We start from the raw sequence: 15805 nt of genomic DNA on the forward strand, positions 1-15805 counted from the left end.
TAGGGACCTGAATTATGAAAATGGCACCATCTTTGTTCTGGAATTTACCAATCAGATTAAACTATCCATTCTTTACGCGGAATAAGGAAAAATAAAGAAAAGAATCAGTAATCTTAAATGTATATTTGCCAAAACCATGTTTACTAATGATTTTGCTAAATAATTACCTTAAAAGAAAAATGAAAGAGTCAGTGTGCTATTTTTTTCTAAGTAATAGACAGTCAACAGGATAACAAAATTTCAATAGTTCTCTGACACTTTAAAGGTAGAAAATAAGCACAGGCATAATAAAAAGAATTTAAGAAAATGTATGGTGTAGTAATCATAAGTAAAATGAAGGTAGAACTTGTGAAAAAAGCTAATGTGGCTGCAGCAGGAGCTCTGTGATAGATCAGAAGGTACATGGAGTGGGGTAGGAGGTCTGTAAGCAGAAGTACTTTACAAAGAAATGTGGATGTCAATAAACCAAACTGTATATAAAGTTTACATAGAATATTATCCAAGACTTACAGATTTTTAAGGAAAAGAAAATGGGATTTTAATTAGTTTCACAATATCTGATCGTCTTGAAGAGAACGTTCTTTATATGTAAAATGTAGAGCAGAAATGTTTAAAGGACATAGATGTAGATGTCAGTAAAGAGCTGTTTACATGAGATCACATCTCCAGTTTCTGAGAAGTATTATTTTAAGGCAAAATCTAAAATAACAACAAGATTAAAAAAAAAAAAAAATCATCAAGTTGCCAAAAGGGAAATCTTGCTTCAAAGAAATATAACTATTAAAATTTAAGAAGTCTAGAAAAGAACAGGTAGAAAATATTTTTCTGATGTTGAATCAGCTGTTCATACGGGAATTTGGGACTGAAGACATTGTCATAAGTCACTTGGCAAATTCTAGAATGTATTAGAAAATGTGATTTTGTTGCATTTTCAGAGAGGATCAATGACCAATACTATTCTATTGAGAAAAACTATGCCAAACAAACCTCGTTTTTTTTTTTTAGTGTGGATATGATCAGTTCTAGATGGGTAGATTATGAAACTTACAACAACATAAAGAGTCCCCGGATAGCGCAAGTGGTTTAAGTGCTGAACTGTTAACTGAAAGGTTAGCAGTTCAAACCCACAGAGAGGCACCTTGGAAATAAAGCCTGGAGACCTACTTCCAAAAGTAGACAACATTGAAAACCCTATGGAGCAGTTCTACTCTGCACACATGGGGTCACCATGAATCAGAATCAACTCCAGAGCAAACAACAACAACATGACAGCATAGATTTATATATCAGTTAAGACTGCAATAAAACAAAAACAAAGTCTCTCACATACACCAAGGCAAAATATACATGCTAAAAGTGGATAGAAGAGTCTTAATCATTTTCTTTAGGATCTGTTCTTGAATTTCTCCCATTTACCATTATGAGAAAGAATAAAATTAGTGATATCAGAGTTCTACTTCCTTGAGATAAATAAATATAAATTTGTAGCACACATCCACTGGGGAAGTGCCTTTAACCTTAAAAAATTTTATTATGTATTGGTTGGTATCCCATAAACATTCAACAAGATGATATAGAACCTTTAACATAGGTTTCAATAAAGTTTTGTAAATTATTTAAAGAATTACTGTAATACATCAAGAGAAAACTAATAATAATGAAAACAAGGGGCAGGCAGATATGAGAGAGATTATGGAGGTAGGAATTATCAAAATCTGGTTACTGTCTACATGTCATAGCAAGAAAGAGACAAAATTTAAAGCTGTTGTTACTGGTAGATGCAGTCACTCATAGCGACCCTTTAGGACAGAGCAGAGCTGCTCCAGAGGGTTTCCAATGAACAGCTGATGGATTTGAACTGCTGACCTTTTGGTTTGCAGCCAAGCTCTTAACCACTACGCCAGCAGGACTCCAGAATTTAAAGTGATTCTTAAATTTCAAACCTGTGTCAACGAGCAGAAAAACTCGCATTCTGTCTGAAATTAAAGCAAAGAGTTTATTATGGGAGAAAATAATTTGCAAATTGGGAAGCAGGGGTGAGAGGCTCTCAACACGGTATTCCACCAGTTAAAGGTTGCACAGGGCTTAAATATTAAAATATCAGGACTAACAGTTAGTGTGTGTATATATATATTCTCATTGGCTAGCTAAAGTAAGTTCTTCTGATTGGCTGTTTTTGGTAAATCATTAAGGACATGCCCAGGCAAGTTCTCTAGTTCTTTGTGCAAGAAGGACATGCCCAGACAAGGGTGTGTAAGCACTTTTCTGCATACTATTCAATCTACTTTCAACCACATTATTCCTGAGGGCCAGCTGCTCAATGCTTGTTTACCCACCAATGGTCATGGATCACCTTCTCAGAAACCGAGGCAGAGCCTAGGACAAAGTGGAGTCTGAGTTGGACCTTGTGTAAGCCATTTTAGCCATGCCAAGCACCCCAGATTTTGGAACGCCTTACGTACTTGGTAAATAGAAACAGTAGACCATATCCCTTTTAACTAGAGTAGAAACTCTAAAGCAGAGCTATTTTAGTTTATGTTTTTGTAAATTGGTAATCATGCTGTTAAATGCAATGAATTTGATAAGCTAAGGTGATAACTAGATACATTATTAATTTATTAACCCATCTGTGTAATTTTTATTTAGGACATATTGTGTAAAAACAAAACAAAAAACACTCTTCTATATATTACCTCAGGAAAATACTGAAACAATGAGAGTTTAAACACCTGCCAAGAGTCAGAGAGTTAGTGAGGGTAGTAATGAAATTACTGCATATTTGACTCTAAATTCTATGACATTTTTGCTCCTCTGAACCCATTTGTGAATAAAATAAGAAAAAAAAAAACCTATTCATTTCTAAATTCTAAGCTTTTTTTCCTGGTACTCATAGAATTAACTACTCATCCTCTCTGGGCAGCCCTGTGTCTTCTGAGCCTCAGCATGAAATTGGAGTCAGTGAGAAGTGGGTTTGAAACCAGACTCTCCACTAACTGGGTGTGTGACTTTGAGTGATTGCCTTAGCTTCCCTGAGGTTAAACAAAGCTATTAATGAGCTTACAAAGCAGGTCACCTACAATGGTCCTCACAAAGTGCAATAAATGAAAGGAAGCAGGCCAATTAGTAATTGGAAATAGGCACTGATTGAGATAGACATCAAGAATGCAGAGACTTGCATTGTATCAATCAATCAATCCATTCAACTGGGTTACAGAAAGTCAAAGAGCTTTGAAAGATGGCTTGGAGAGATGTGTGTTTTTTTTAAATGATAGTCCATCTGAGGAGCACTGAGCAGTTTGAAAAACTAGAACAATGAACTAAGAGTAAACCATTTAATTTATCTTAAAACATTATTTTCTCATTGTCATGTAATGATTTAGATTATAGAAACTACAGTGGATTCGCTCTAAGGAGATTTGCTTCCCAGGACTTATCCATTAGGCTTATGCTGTTGACCTCTAGTGCCAGTTCTTTAATATCTTTGAACCTCAGCTATCTACTCTGTGAAATGAGGGATTTGGGATTAATAATTTCCTAAGACCCCTTTGACATCAAAGTTCTGTGATTCCATTACTTCAGTTCTAACAAAAGCCACAAAAAGAAAAAAAAAAGCTCCAAACACCAAAATATAAATGTACATATTAAAGGTAAGCTGGGTTTGGAAAAGAATAGTTCTGCATTAAGAAAATGATGTTAAATTAATGTGTCCTCTGACCACACATACTATAGGAGACAAGGAATATTTTTATTAATAGCATACAAATAAGTATGTAAAATACACAGGCAGAAAGCAACCTAAAGTGAATAAACATTTGGCAAGATGAATCAATATGAATTAGATGAGTGTAAGAATAATTACATAAACAATTTATTAATTTGTAGTGGTACAGAAGGAATGAAAGCAGGCATTAAATTCTAAGAAATAAAAGGATTGTTGTGTTACAGGACAAATGAAAAGATGTAAACATAAATATATGGAAAGTAATGGTATGCATGCTTATGGTTTATCACATTTAATCGAAAAGGGAAAATCCATTGGTCCTTAAAAAGAAAATAGTGAATCAGATATGTCATATTTTAGCTTAGTATTTAGTGAAATTCCACTGAGACATTTTATGGTAGTAAAAATAGTTTCCTCATTTTTGTCATATAACTCTAAGAATTGAAAAGTCAAACGCAGTCCATTTCAATCCATGGTTTTCATCATTTCATCAATCACATAAGGCCCAAACACTACAGAGACTCATATTCTAAGGCTGTAAGATGTTGACAATGAACTACCTTGCCACCTGGTCCTGATTTCATTATTCAATACCTTTATATTTGTTATACATGGGATTTTTCTATCATCCTTATTTAATTCAACCTGAAAGGGCTGTCAAAAGGGCTGTGCTTGTTGTTCGTGCATCCTGCCAGCATGGAGGCCTGAGAGACCTGGTTTGAAATTGAATTTCATTAATAGCTCAGCAGCCTATTAGTATCCTCTATATGAAGGCATGTCAGATTCACAGGGAATAAGCAGGGACCTGCCTTAGTTTGATCTCACAGATATGTCCCTTCTAAAAAAGGCAAAGTGCTTAATCAAGCCATGGGGCTTGATGCATCCTCTTTTCTGAAGACCCATAACCCAGGGCATATGAGATTGTCTCATTTTTAGATACACATAATAAAATGGCCATTCTGAAAGTTCATTCATGTGGGTGTGATACAACTGCGGACACGGTAGGCTTGTATTCTTTCAGAACATGGGGCACAGCGGGTGTTTGCAACAGGCTCTATTTGCTAGTCTGCTCTCACAATGGATCAGAGTCTAAGTCCTTTCACCCCAGGTTTCAAAATTGAAACACGAACCCTCCGTGAAATCTTTCATGTATTTCTTTGAAGTTGAGCTGCAAAAATAATGAGCAATTAGCTCTTGTAATGATACACTGCTGTTTAGATGAACGACTTGTAGATATTTCAAGTAGCCCAATTGGATCCTGGAGAAAAGAAAAGATGTCTACCTAGGATGAGCCTTCCTATTTAGTCTTCAAAGTCCTAGGTTGCTCACCACCAAGCTGAGCTTCTGAATAAAACGGTTGCTTTTAGCCTCCATGAAATGTTGGCACCCTGTGAGAAGCATGTTTTTCAAGTTTCGTTCCCTAGTGCCAAATTTTCATGCTATGTAACTCTTTAGGTAGCCTCCAAGGAAATTTAAAGCTTTAATAGAGAAAAAATATATTTCTTCTGTACAGATGTAGTTCCATTAAACAGATGTATTTGTAATTTTTACCCTAAAAAGATTTTCATGAAAAAAGAAAACAGAGATCTTTGACCCCTTCTCTGAAAGCTAGTCAAGGGCACATCTGCCATCTAATCTTTTTTTGTTTGTTTGTTTCTGTTCCTATAATCCCTACTAATGTACAAAAGAGGCGGGGATTTAAATCCTATTAGATTTCAATGTATTTGAAAATCTTTTACCTTAATTTACACAATTTATATAGGTTGATTATCCATGTTCAATGAATTAATTTCACTTTTTTCACATTTTGTAAAATGCAAGAACACTTCCAGTAAGCTCTACAATTCCAATACTGGTTTGTAAAAAGTTTGGAGAACTTGAGTTGGGGAGAGCCTTTTTTCAGGAATGAAATACTCTTACTGTATAGACAGTTCCTCATGATGCATAAATACTGTTCCATAACTAATTTTGCTTAGATAATGCTTCACAACTGAGCCTTATTACAAATAGGCAAATAGTTGGAAACATTGTCTGTACTGCTTCTCCCATTTTATCATATTACTTCTCTAGGTTATACTATTTTAAAAATATATAAAAATTAACTTGAGGCATACATTGGTATTATCATTTATTAACACCTTGGATCAGATTAGTTTATCACACCCATAAGTATTACAGGGGAAAAAATGGGACACTGATAGAAAAACTGTAAAGAAGGGAAAAAAGTATGCTTACATCTTGGGGCTAAGAGACCTACTGCGAATGGTCTACTTTAAAAGGAGATTACTGGCAACCAGAAAACAAGGGTTCTCAAGAGACAACAAGTTCCTTTTCACCAGAATCCATGTGTTTTTCATTATAGAGAAATTTCTGGATTTGATTTCCTTTCTGTGACTATTAGAGAAAGGGTGTCTTTGATATCTGCCAAATTCTCTCTAGCATCCTATTCTGTTTAAATGGACCTCATATTTAATACTTGCTCCCTGCACATTATTGATAACTGCAGAATGCTAAGTATAGGAAGTCCTGAGTACCGCCCCAGGGGAGTCCCTAGGTGGAGCAAATGGTTGAGGTGCTTGGCTGGTAACTGAAAGGTTGAAGGTTTGCATCCAGCCACAGGCATCTCAGAAGAAAGACTATGATCCACTTCCAAAAAAATCAGTCATTGAAAACCCAATGGAGTATGGTTTTACCATGACATACAAGTCAGAGTAGACTCAATGGCAATTAGTTTTTACCAGCCTAAAGGAATAATCTGAAATGCTAATGGATATATAGTGCCGCAGACTGGGAGTTGGAGCGAAGAAGTTCGTTACATACCAGCCTCCATGTTTTCTGTAAATCTATTTTATTCCCTCCAGGAAAGGGTCAGTATGAATGACATAATTTGGATTTCTGCAAAGCAGAAACACCTCTCTAGTAGAGGATTACAGACTGAGAAAATTAGAAGCACTCCAGGAGCTGAAGTGAGTGGGAAATAAATAGATGGCTAGTAATGGAGAGATTAGAACAAAGGGCCTGGGGGGCTTATGGGTTTAAAGACCATGTCATCAAAAATTTGAAGTGAGGAAAAACTACCAAGTAGGAAAACAATGAAAACTTTTATTCAGCTCACAAAAGAGACTTTAGATGACTCTTGTAGAAATTTTCTAAGCAAAAAAACTTGTAGTATGGGCATAGCAAAAACTGCACATGTGAGGAATCAAACAGAATCATAAATCTGCCATGTTTCTGCATGGCAGGGCTTTAATGTTAGAAAATTTCCTGACAAAGAGGATGCAAGGCCCACAGGCTCTTTGTTCTGCCCTCTGTAATGATTTCATGTATTCCAGTGTTATGGGCACTTAAAAACACAAAATGCTTACATCTGAAAAATATTTTTCTGGGTTCTTTAAATTTGTGCCAGGGCATATCTTTCTTATTTTAGACATGTTTGTCTGTCTCAATATCAATATATTCATTTTAAAGTCATACTCCCTGAGTAGAGTTTCAGTTCCACCTAATTGCTTTCAAAATTTAAAAAAAAAAAAAAGGAATTGGAAGGGTGTGGCTGCAGATGCCACAAACAGGCAGTTTTTTTCTGTGGAGCTTTGATTCTTCAATTGCTCTGACAGCCTGGGCGCCAATTCCTCTGTGTTGCCTAAAAGGAGTTCCAATTCAAGTTGAAAATCACACTAGAACTAGGGAAATAATGTGGAAGAAATCCAAATGGATAAAAAATGTTGTCTGAGTCACCAAAACTTCTCCTTTTCTACAACATTTCCAAATAATCAAATGAATAGGAGCAGAAAACATTAGAATAATTTTCCATCCTACCTTTTTTGAACCACACATCCGGACAAGATTTTGGAGGGCTATAAAATGTGAAACTTTTATACCCTTCATTTGGCTCCTCCTGTCTTCTGACCCTCTAGCTCTTACTTTCCTTTGACCATCACTCCCAAGACCATGAAACCTTATTTTATCATGTAGGAAAGAGTGGATGTTTGCGATCCCAAATATGAATAATAATACCTGGCATCCAAATCACAAGTTTTACTTTGTTTCCTGCATGTGAAAAAATTAAACAAATAATAGTGATTGAGTAAAGGTGATATCTTTGTGGATTCTGAACATACAACTAAAATTATGTAGAATTTATTTTTGAAAGAGATCTACAGCATTAGTTTTTAAAAGATTGAGAAAGAAATCACATTTGATTTCCTTAAAGTTATAATCTGCCTTTCTTCATTTATTTAATTAGGATCAATCATAAAATGAAAACTATTTGAACATTGAGAGGACTGCCTAGAAACAAATATTTCTTCACCTACCATAGAAGCTCTGGTGGTGCAGTGGTTAAGCGTTTGGCTGCTAACTAAAATGTTGACTGTTCGAATCTACCAGCTGCTCCTTGGAAAGCCAATGGAACAGTTCTACTTTGTACAGGAGGGTCACTGTGAGTCAGAACCAACTTGACAGCAATGGGTAATGGGTTTTACCACTGGAGGTAGACTTGACACAATTAGTTACCGGATTTTTTTTTTTAAATCATGAAGATTATCTAAGTGTTTCCTCAATGAGCTCTATGAGCAAGAGAATAAAACAAAAATAAATGAAGTTGACCAATTGAAAGGGAAAATGCCCATTTTGTCTTTTAGGTCTTAATGCTTGGATTCAGCAATTTCATATTTAGTACTGCTCCATTTCAAAAGCAAATTGCTGAAATGGCTGGTTTGACAATGGGCATATCAATGGAGGTAACTGAGGACAAGGGCTGTACAACAGGATTTATTTATTTTTTGTTTTGTTTTTTTTTTTCCTGTCCCCTGAAGTCAGACTGACCTTTCCATCCTCTGGAAATGTTTTTACCCTTCATTTTTTTATCTCATTAGAGAATTCTTCCTGATTTTAATGATTACATTTTTTCATAAAATTAAAAGTATAACGAAGAGATCTTGAATTCCTAATGAGAATGTCTCAGTCCTAAGGATAAAGGGGTCAAGTTATGTAATCCAACTAGGATTATCCTATCTACTGCAGGGTCCCCCCTAATACCCCACACTTTTGTCCATTCTCTTGGCAGAAGGAGGGGTCTTCCTTAAAATTCCTCCAAAAATCATGGTCACAGGAATCTGATTAAGAAGGATAGGCTGAGATGTCAACTTCTTACCACTATTTAGTAAAATATTCTTTACTTTTGCATTACTTATTAAACTTCTCCAATGTTTTAATATTTTTTCTTTCTCTTTCTCTCTCATGTAACAAGGAGGATCTTAATTATTTGCCAAGTGTTGGTTTTGCTATATCTTGGAATTCTGCTTTCCAGCGAAATTGCCAGCTTATGATATATTCCTGCCATGACTGGTTCTTTCCCTTTCTGACCATGGTCATACGTACTTTGCCTCGTCTTAGGTATCTCCACTCCTAACAGGATAGTGGCTAACAATACAATCTTAGGGGCTCAATTTCTAGATGTCACAGTTGCAAATTGTATTGTACGGCAGAGAGAAAGTCATCAGCTTTTCTTCATCTGTTTTCTTATAACTAATATAGGGATAATAATAATAATGGCAATAAAGCCTATCTCACAAAATGTGAAAAACAGACAAGATATCCTAATTAAACACTTGGTACAGTGTGTGGCACCAGCAAGTATTCAACAATAGATTTTATTAGTGAGGCTGAAGTGTGAGGGAGATGGTGTAGATACAGGTTAAGAGGGCATAGAAGGCAGTGTGTGCTCTATGAATGTTGTTAAATTGGAAATAATGCATCACGTCTGAAGAGGAGAAAGCCTAAAGAGTGAAGCCCTGGACAACAAAATGGCGATCAAAGCCTCTGTGTAAGAAATTTGATTCTCATGGGTTGGAGATAAAAAATAAGACTCAGAAAGGTTGAAGATAAAATTTGCCAGGTTCAGATTTTTTGTGGCAGTATATGGTTTCTATAATAAAAGTAAGAGTAAAGTATATCTATTTTTTTAAATTAGGTCCCAGGCACTGTTACAAAATACATTACAATATTTTACAAAATTATTAAAAATTATAAAAATTATTTCTGTCAGCCTTTAAGTACACTGAGAGGAACATATTATCCTGATATACTGCTGAGGAACCTGTGCAACAGAGTGTCTAAGATACCAAGACCAATGTCCAATATCTTGCAACTAGTGGGGGAATTGAATTCAAATTTGAATCTCAAGGAAATTGAATGGTTATATCTGGAATTCTATTGGCCAGGAATATAATTCTTCATTTAACCAGCAATACTGGTAGCTCAAACATTTAAGCTGTCAGCTGCTTACAGAAAAGTTGGCAGTTTGAACCCACCCACCAACTCTGAGGGAGAAAGACCTGACAATCTGCTTCCATAAAGATCACAGTCAAGAAAACCCTATGGGGCAATTCCACCCTTCACATGAGATATTTATGAGTCAGAATTAACTCGATGGTACCTAAAAACACAACATGCTAGTGATGGCTTCATTAAATAGATATTCAGTTGATATATATGATTGATTTGTGTTTTTCACAGTGTGCCAATTGCTGTAGTGTTGATTCTGACTCATGGAGACCTCATCCTGTCTTAGTCATCTAGTGTTGCTACAACAGAAACACCACAAGAGGATGACTTTAACAAAGATAAATTTATTCTCTCACAGTCTGGTAGCCTACAAGTCCCAATTCAGGGCATCAGCTCCAGGGGAAGGCTTTCTCTCTCTGTCAGCTCTGGAGGAAGGTTCTTGTCATCAATCTTCCCCTGGTTGAGGAGCTTCTCAGTGTAGGGACCTTGAATCCAAAGGATGTACATTCCTGCTCTTCTTTCTTGGTGGTGTGAAGTCCCTAACTCTCTGCTCATTTCCCTTTCCTTTTATCTCTTGTACAAAAGAAGGCTGTGCAGACCACACCCCAGAGAAATTCCCTTTACATTGGATCAGGGATGTGACCTTAGTAAGTGCTTTACAATCCCACTTTAATCCTCTTTAACATAATCTAATCCTGCCTTCTTAACCACAGGCAGAGATTAAAATTTATAACACATAAGAAAATCACAATCACAAAATGGAGAGCAACCATACAACACTGGGAACCATGGCCCAACCAAGTTGACACACACTTTTGGGGGATACAACTCAATCCATGACTCTATTCTGTGTCAGAATATATCTGTGCTCTATGGTCGCCAAGAGTCGGAAACGACTAGATGGCACTTTTTTTTTTATAGGGTTTTCGATGGCTGATTTTTTGGAAGTAGATCACCGAACCTTCTTTCTAATATGCCTCTGGGTGGATTCAAACCTCCAAATTTTTGGTTAGTATCCAAGGACTTTAACCATTTGTACCAACCCAGGGACTCTTATCATCCAAGGGGAAAATAGGTATATTTATTAAGTTTAATGCAAACCGAAACCCAAAACTTGTTGTTGAGTCGATTCTGACGTGTAGCTTAATGCAAGGTATGGTAAATTAAGATAATAAAAAGCAAGTTAAGAGAAAAAGACATAATACTGACTAAGATTTTTGGAGCATGACTGTCATGGATTGTCTTGTGTCCCCCCAAAATATGTGTCATCTTGGCTAGGTCATGATTCCCAGTACTATACGATTGTCTACCATTTTTTCATCTGATGTGATTTCCCTATGTGTTGTAAATCCTACACTACGATGTAATGAGATGGATTAGTGACAGTTATATTGATGAGATCTACAAGGTCAGGTAGTGTCTTAACCCAATCTCTTTTGAGAAATAAAAGAGAGAAGCAAGCAGAGAGACACGGCAACCTCAAATCACCAAGAAAGCAGTGCCAAGAGCAGAGTGTGTCCTTTGGACTTGAGGTTCCTGCACTGAGATGTTCCCAGGCCAAGGAAAGACTGATGACAAGGATCTACCTCCAGAGCCGACAGAGAGAGAAAGCCTTCCCTGGGAGCCAGCACCCTGAATTCAGGCTTCTAACCTACTGGACTGTGAGAGAATAAACTTCTCTTTGTTAAAGCCATCCACTTGTGGTATTTCTGTTATAGCAGCGCTACATGACCAAGACAATGCCATTTGTCTTAAATTCCATGATCTTGTTTATATATCACAGAATTTTTAAAATGTCAGTTTTATTATTTTTCACTTTTCAAAATAAGATACTGAGGGTAAGAGCTGTATAAATTGCCCAGAGAGAACACAGCTATTATGAGGCAGAGCTGAATTCAGAGCCAGAGTCTGAATTTTGTTGGTCTGACTCAAAAGCTTGGGCTCTCAAACAGGTGAAACTACCTCTACTTCCAGTTGAGGAGAGAATAAAGGTGTGATGACATTGATAGCATTTAAAATGGATTATAAAGTAAATGAATAGACTTTTCATAGAACCATAGAATTTCTCAGGCTAAAAAAGGTTTTTTGATATCATTTACCTCCACCCCTTTATTTTACAGGTGAGGTAAAGAGAATTGTGACAGGCACGTAAGACTGGAAATGTAGGTTGTGACTAGAAATTGAAAGGCCTTCAATGGCTGGCTGAGCAGTTTAGAAATGACTCAGTAGGAGATGAACAGAAAATTAGTGGCGGGTTGTGCTTTGGAAATGTACATTTGGTGGGAGCAAGCAGGATAGAAAAAGGAGAGAGAAACTACATAGGGTTCTCCATGAATAGTTCTGGGAAGAAGAAGAAGAAAAAAAAAAGATGATTCAAGTAGAATGGTTGATTTGGAAAATGAAACAAAGAGTGCATGATAAAGTTATATGATGTAGAATCAATAGCATTTTTTAAGTAATGGGACACATAGAGTGAGAGAGAGAAAGGACCCGATGAAAACTTTAAGAATTCAATGACTTAAAGAAGGGAGGTAACCCTAATAGAAATTGGTAGGTCAGCCTGTTTCAATAATAATATTGTCTTTTATTAAGAACTATTCATGTACTGGTTGGTCATGCTCTAGCTCTCAGCAAAGCTCTTTACAAATTTTGCCTCATTGAATCTTTAACTTAAAACTAATAGGTACAACATATGAGTATTCTCACTTTACAAGTGAGAAACCCAAGGCACAGTAAGGTTAAATAAGTTTCCCCAAATTATATTGCTAAAAGACGGTAGAGCCAGGTTTCAATCACAGGCTGATTAGTGTCCCATTATATTTTCACAGAATATGTCAAGTATAAGTGTTGGTATATTGAGTTTGAGCTGTCAGAATATTATTTAGGTTGTAACCAATGGGAGCTTAGAAATTAGGAGAAGACAGGGCTTAATATAAATAAAATTTTGGAGTGTCATTAAATACAGGTGCTGCTTGAATTTTCAGGAATTGATGAGAAAAGGAAAGAGTGCTGGGAGAGTGGAATGTAAGGGAATGGACTTAAAACCAGAACAACTCAACCGCATTGCCTTGAAGTTGAGTTCAACTCATAGTGACCCTATAGGAAAGAGTAGAAGGAAGCAGACTGCCACATCTTTCTCCCACGGTGTGGCTGGTAGGTTCGAACTACCCACTTTTCAGTTAGCAGCAGAGTTCTTTAACCACTGCACCACCAAGGCTCATCAGGAATGGGCTTAGGGAATGTTTTTGTTAGGAGAAGGCAGGCAAGGACAAGGAGAGGAAGGACGAGGAGAAGGAGGAAGAAAAGAAGAAGAAAGAGAAAGAGAAGGATGAGGAGGAATAGGAGGAGGATGAAGAACAGGAGAATTAGGAGGAGAAGAGAAAAAAGAGGGAAAAAGAGGAGGAAGGAGAGAGAGAAGGAAAAAAGAAAGGAAGAGAAAAAGGAGAAGAGGAAGAGAGAGGACACCCATAACGAAATGAGAAAGAATAGCAGACAGAAGTAGGTGAGAAATTATAGAGAATACACTTTTAATACAAATAAAAAAACATGAAAAATATCTGCAATTCTGGATTAATATGCTCAGGGTCCATAATTTTTAATTTAATTATTATTTTATATTTTATCATATAGTTAAATTTTAATATCCTTGTAGCTTGTTATTTCATCTAACTCAAACCGCATTTAATTTACCATGTGCCAGAGTCTGTGCAGAATCTGGCGGTTATAGGATGAACAGTTCTAAGCCTCCAGTTTTTCACTCTAGCCTGCATACTAAAGAGACAGGCATGTTAACACAAGAGTTGTTCAGTTCAGTATGAAAAGGATTATAGCAGAGTACCAGAAATAATTCGTATAAAAGGAGGGAGGGCCCCTTCTGTCTACAAGACATATCTTCTTCATGGAATCATGACCCGTAATCTGAGTCACAGACTGATCCAGAAGAGAGGACCATCAGGAAGAAGTGAGCTTTAGAAGACAGGAAGTTTAGCTCGCATAGACATATAAACTTACCTGTATGTTTCAGGGAGATTGATGATGCAATAACAGAAAAGTGGAAAACTCAAAAGATAGACCAGACCTGGAGGAACATGGGGAGCATTTTGTGCTATGTTAGGGGATTTAAGTTTAATTTGTTTTGAAAAAGTGAACCATAGAAGAGATTTAAATAGAACGGTGACATAAACAAAAGGATATTTTTAGCAAGATCATTCTGTAGTCAAGGTTGAGGTCAGATCGGGTGTGAATGATAGCAGATGCGGAAAGATACAGCTACTTAGGTGACTGTAGAAGTCGCAGCTTAAGGGATGTAGAAATGCAGGACTACGGCAATGACAGTGGGGCTATTAATAAGTTGAAAAGCAACTATAGTTAGAAAACAGAAATTTTGGATTTATAAAAAAATAGACTTATTGTTGGGTTTTCTAAACATAGAAGTATGTTGGTATGCATTCACAAATCCGAATCGACTGGATGACAACTTTTTTGGTTTTAACTGGTTATATGTGTGTTTGTGTGTTCCATATATTTCATGTCGTCAGGGAAATGCTAATAAGAAAAAAAAAAGTGAAGATTAAATCAATCTAGGACATTGTTTTAAAGATGTTTATCTGTAAGCATCCCGAAATTATCCTTGGAGGAAATGAATCCATTTTTCCAGACAACGTTATAAAGCAACTTGTGTATGAATGACCTTGCAATTTTCTGGACATTTCCAGTATGTCACTAGATATAACTGTTGTTGATTGTGGGAGCATGAGCCTCCCTGTCCAGTGTTTTGGTTGTCTGGTAAACTAAAGGAACAGAAGAGTAAGTGGCATTAAAGAAAAAAACTTATTGCACAAATAATGTGTATTGGTATAATGCATTTAAAATTACATGTTGGGAGAGTAACAGAGTACTGCCTTTTGAATGATGCATGCATTTTGAATGCAATGATTTTTCACTAAAGTTCACAGCTTTTTCAAGGTCAATCTTGCATTCCAAAGTCAGTAAGTTTGATTCAATTTAATAAACCTTCATTGATCTCTTTCTATGTGCCAATCACTGCATTAATATTAGGAATATACCAGGGTCAAGGAAGAAGATAGATTCAGCAAATTATAACCAGGATGTAAACCAATCCACTACACTAAAACAGATTGGAGAGATATATAGCATATTTCTCTTTACAGGCAAAAAAAAAAAAAAATGCCAATTATCAACTCTGGAGATGATGTCATAAACCTAATTATAAAGTACTAATAAAAATCTTATTAGTAATACCTTGGAACTTTTATGAGAAAGGAATTCAGTAAGAAAAATTCACATTTTATAAAAATACAAAGAAATGGCTTTTGGTATGGTGAATGAATATGACCATAATTTGAAATTTACGTTTGCTATGGTAATTATTTCATTACTGAATTTCGCCTTGTAGACAGTTTGTTTCTATGATATTTTGCTTTTATTGTTTGTAAATGAATATTAGTTTATTGTTTCCAACATTCAGAATTAATGATAGTTGTGATTAAATAGGATTAAGTAAGCAGTACAATCATAAAATAACCCACAGCTTTTATGTGAGTTCTAAATTCTCTCTGAGTCCTGCTGAGTGAGTTCTTCATTTTTCACTTTATTTCTGGAGTTTTAAAAGGATCTAGAAGCCTGCAGAAATACTATAGAGTGAATGAACACAGGATTGGTATCTTGTGATTATGTCACCTCAAGGAGGTCAAATTCAATTCAGTTAGGCTGACATTTCTCAATGTTAAGGGGGGGAGGACTGGGGGAAAAAAGTTCTATTCATTCTGGCACAATGCA

This window comes from Elephas maximus, chromosome 14 (genome assembly GCF_024166365.1).
Source record: "Elephas maximus indicus isolate mEleMax1 chromosome 14, mEleMax1 primary haplotype, whole genome shotgun sequence".
Taxonomy (NCBI): domain Eukaryota; kingdom Metazoa; phylum Chordata; class Mammalia; order Proboscidea; family Elephantidae; genus Elephas; species Elephas maximus.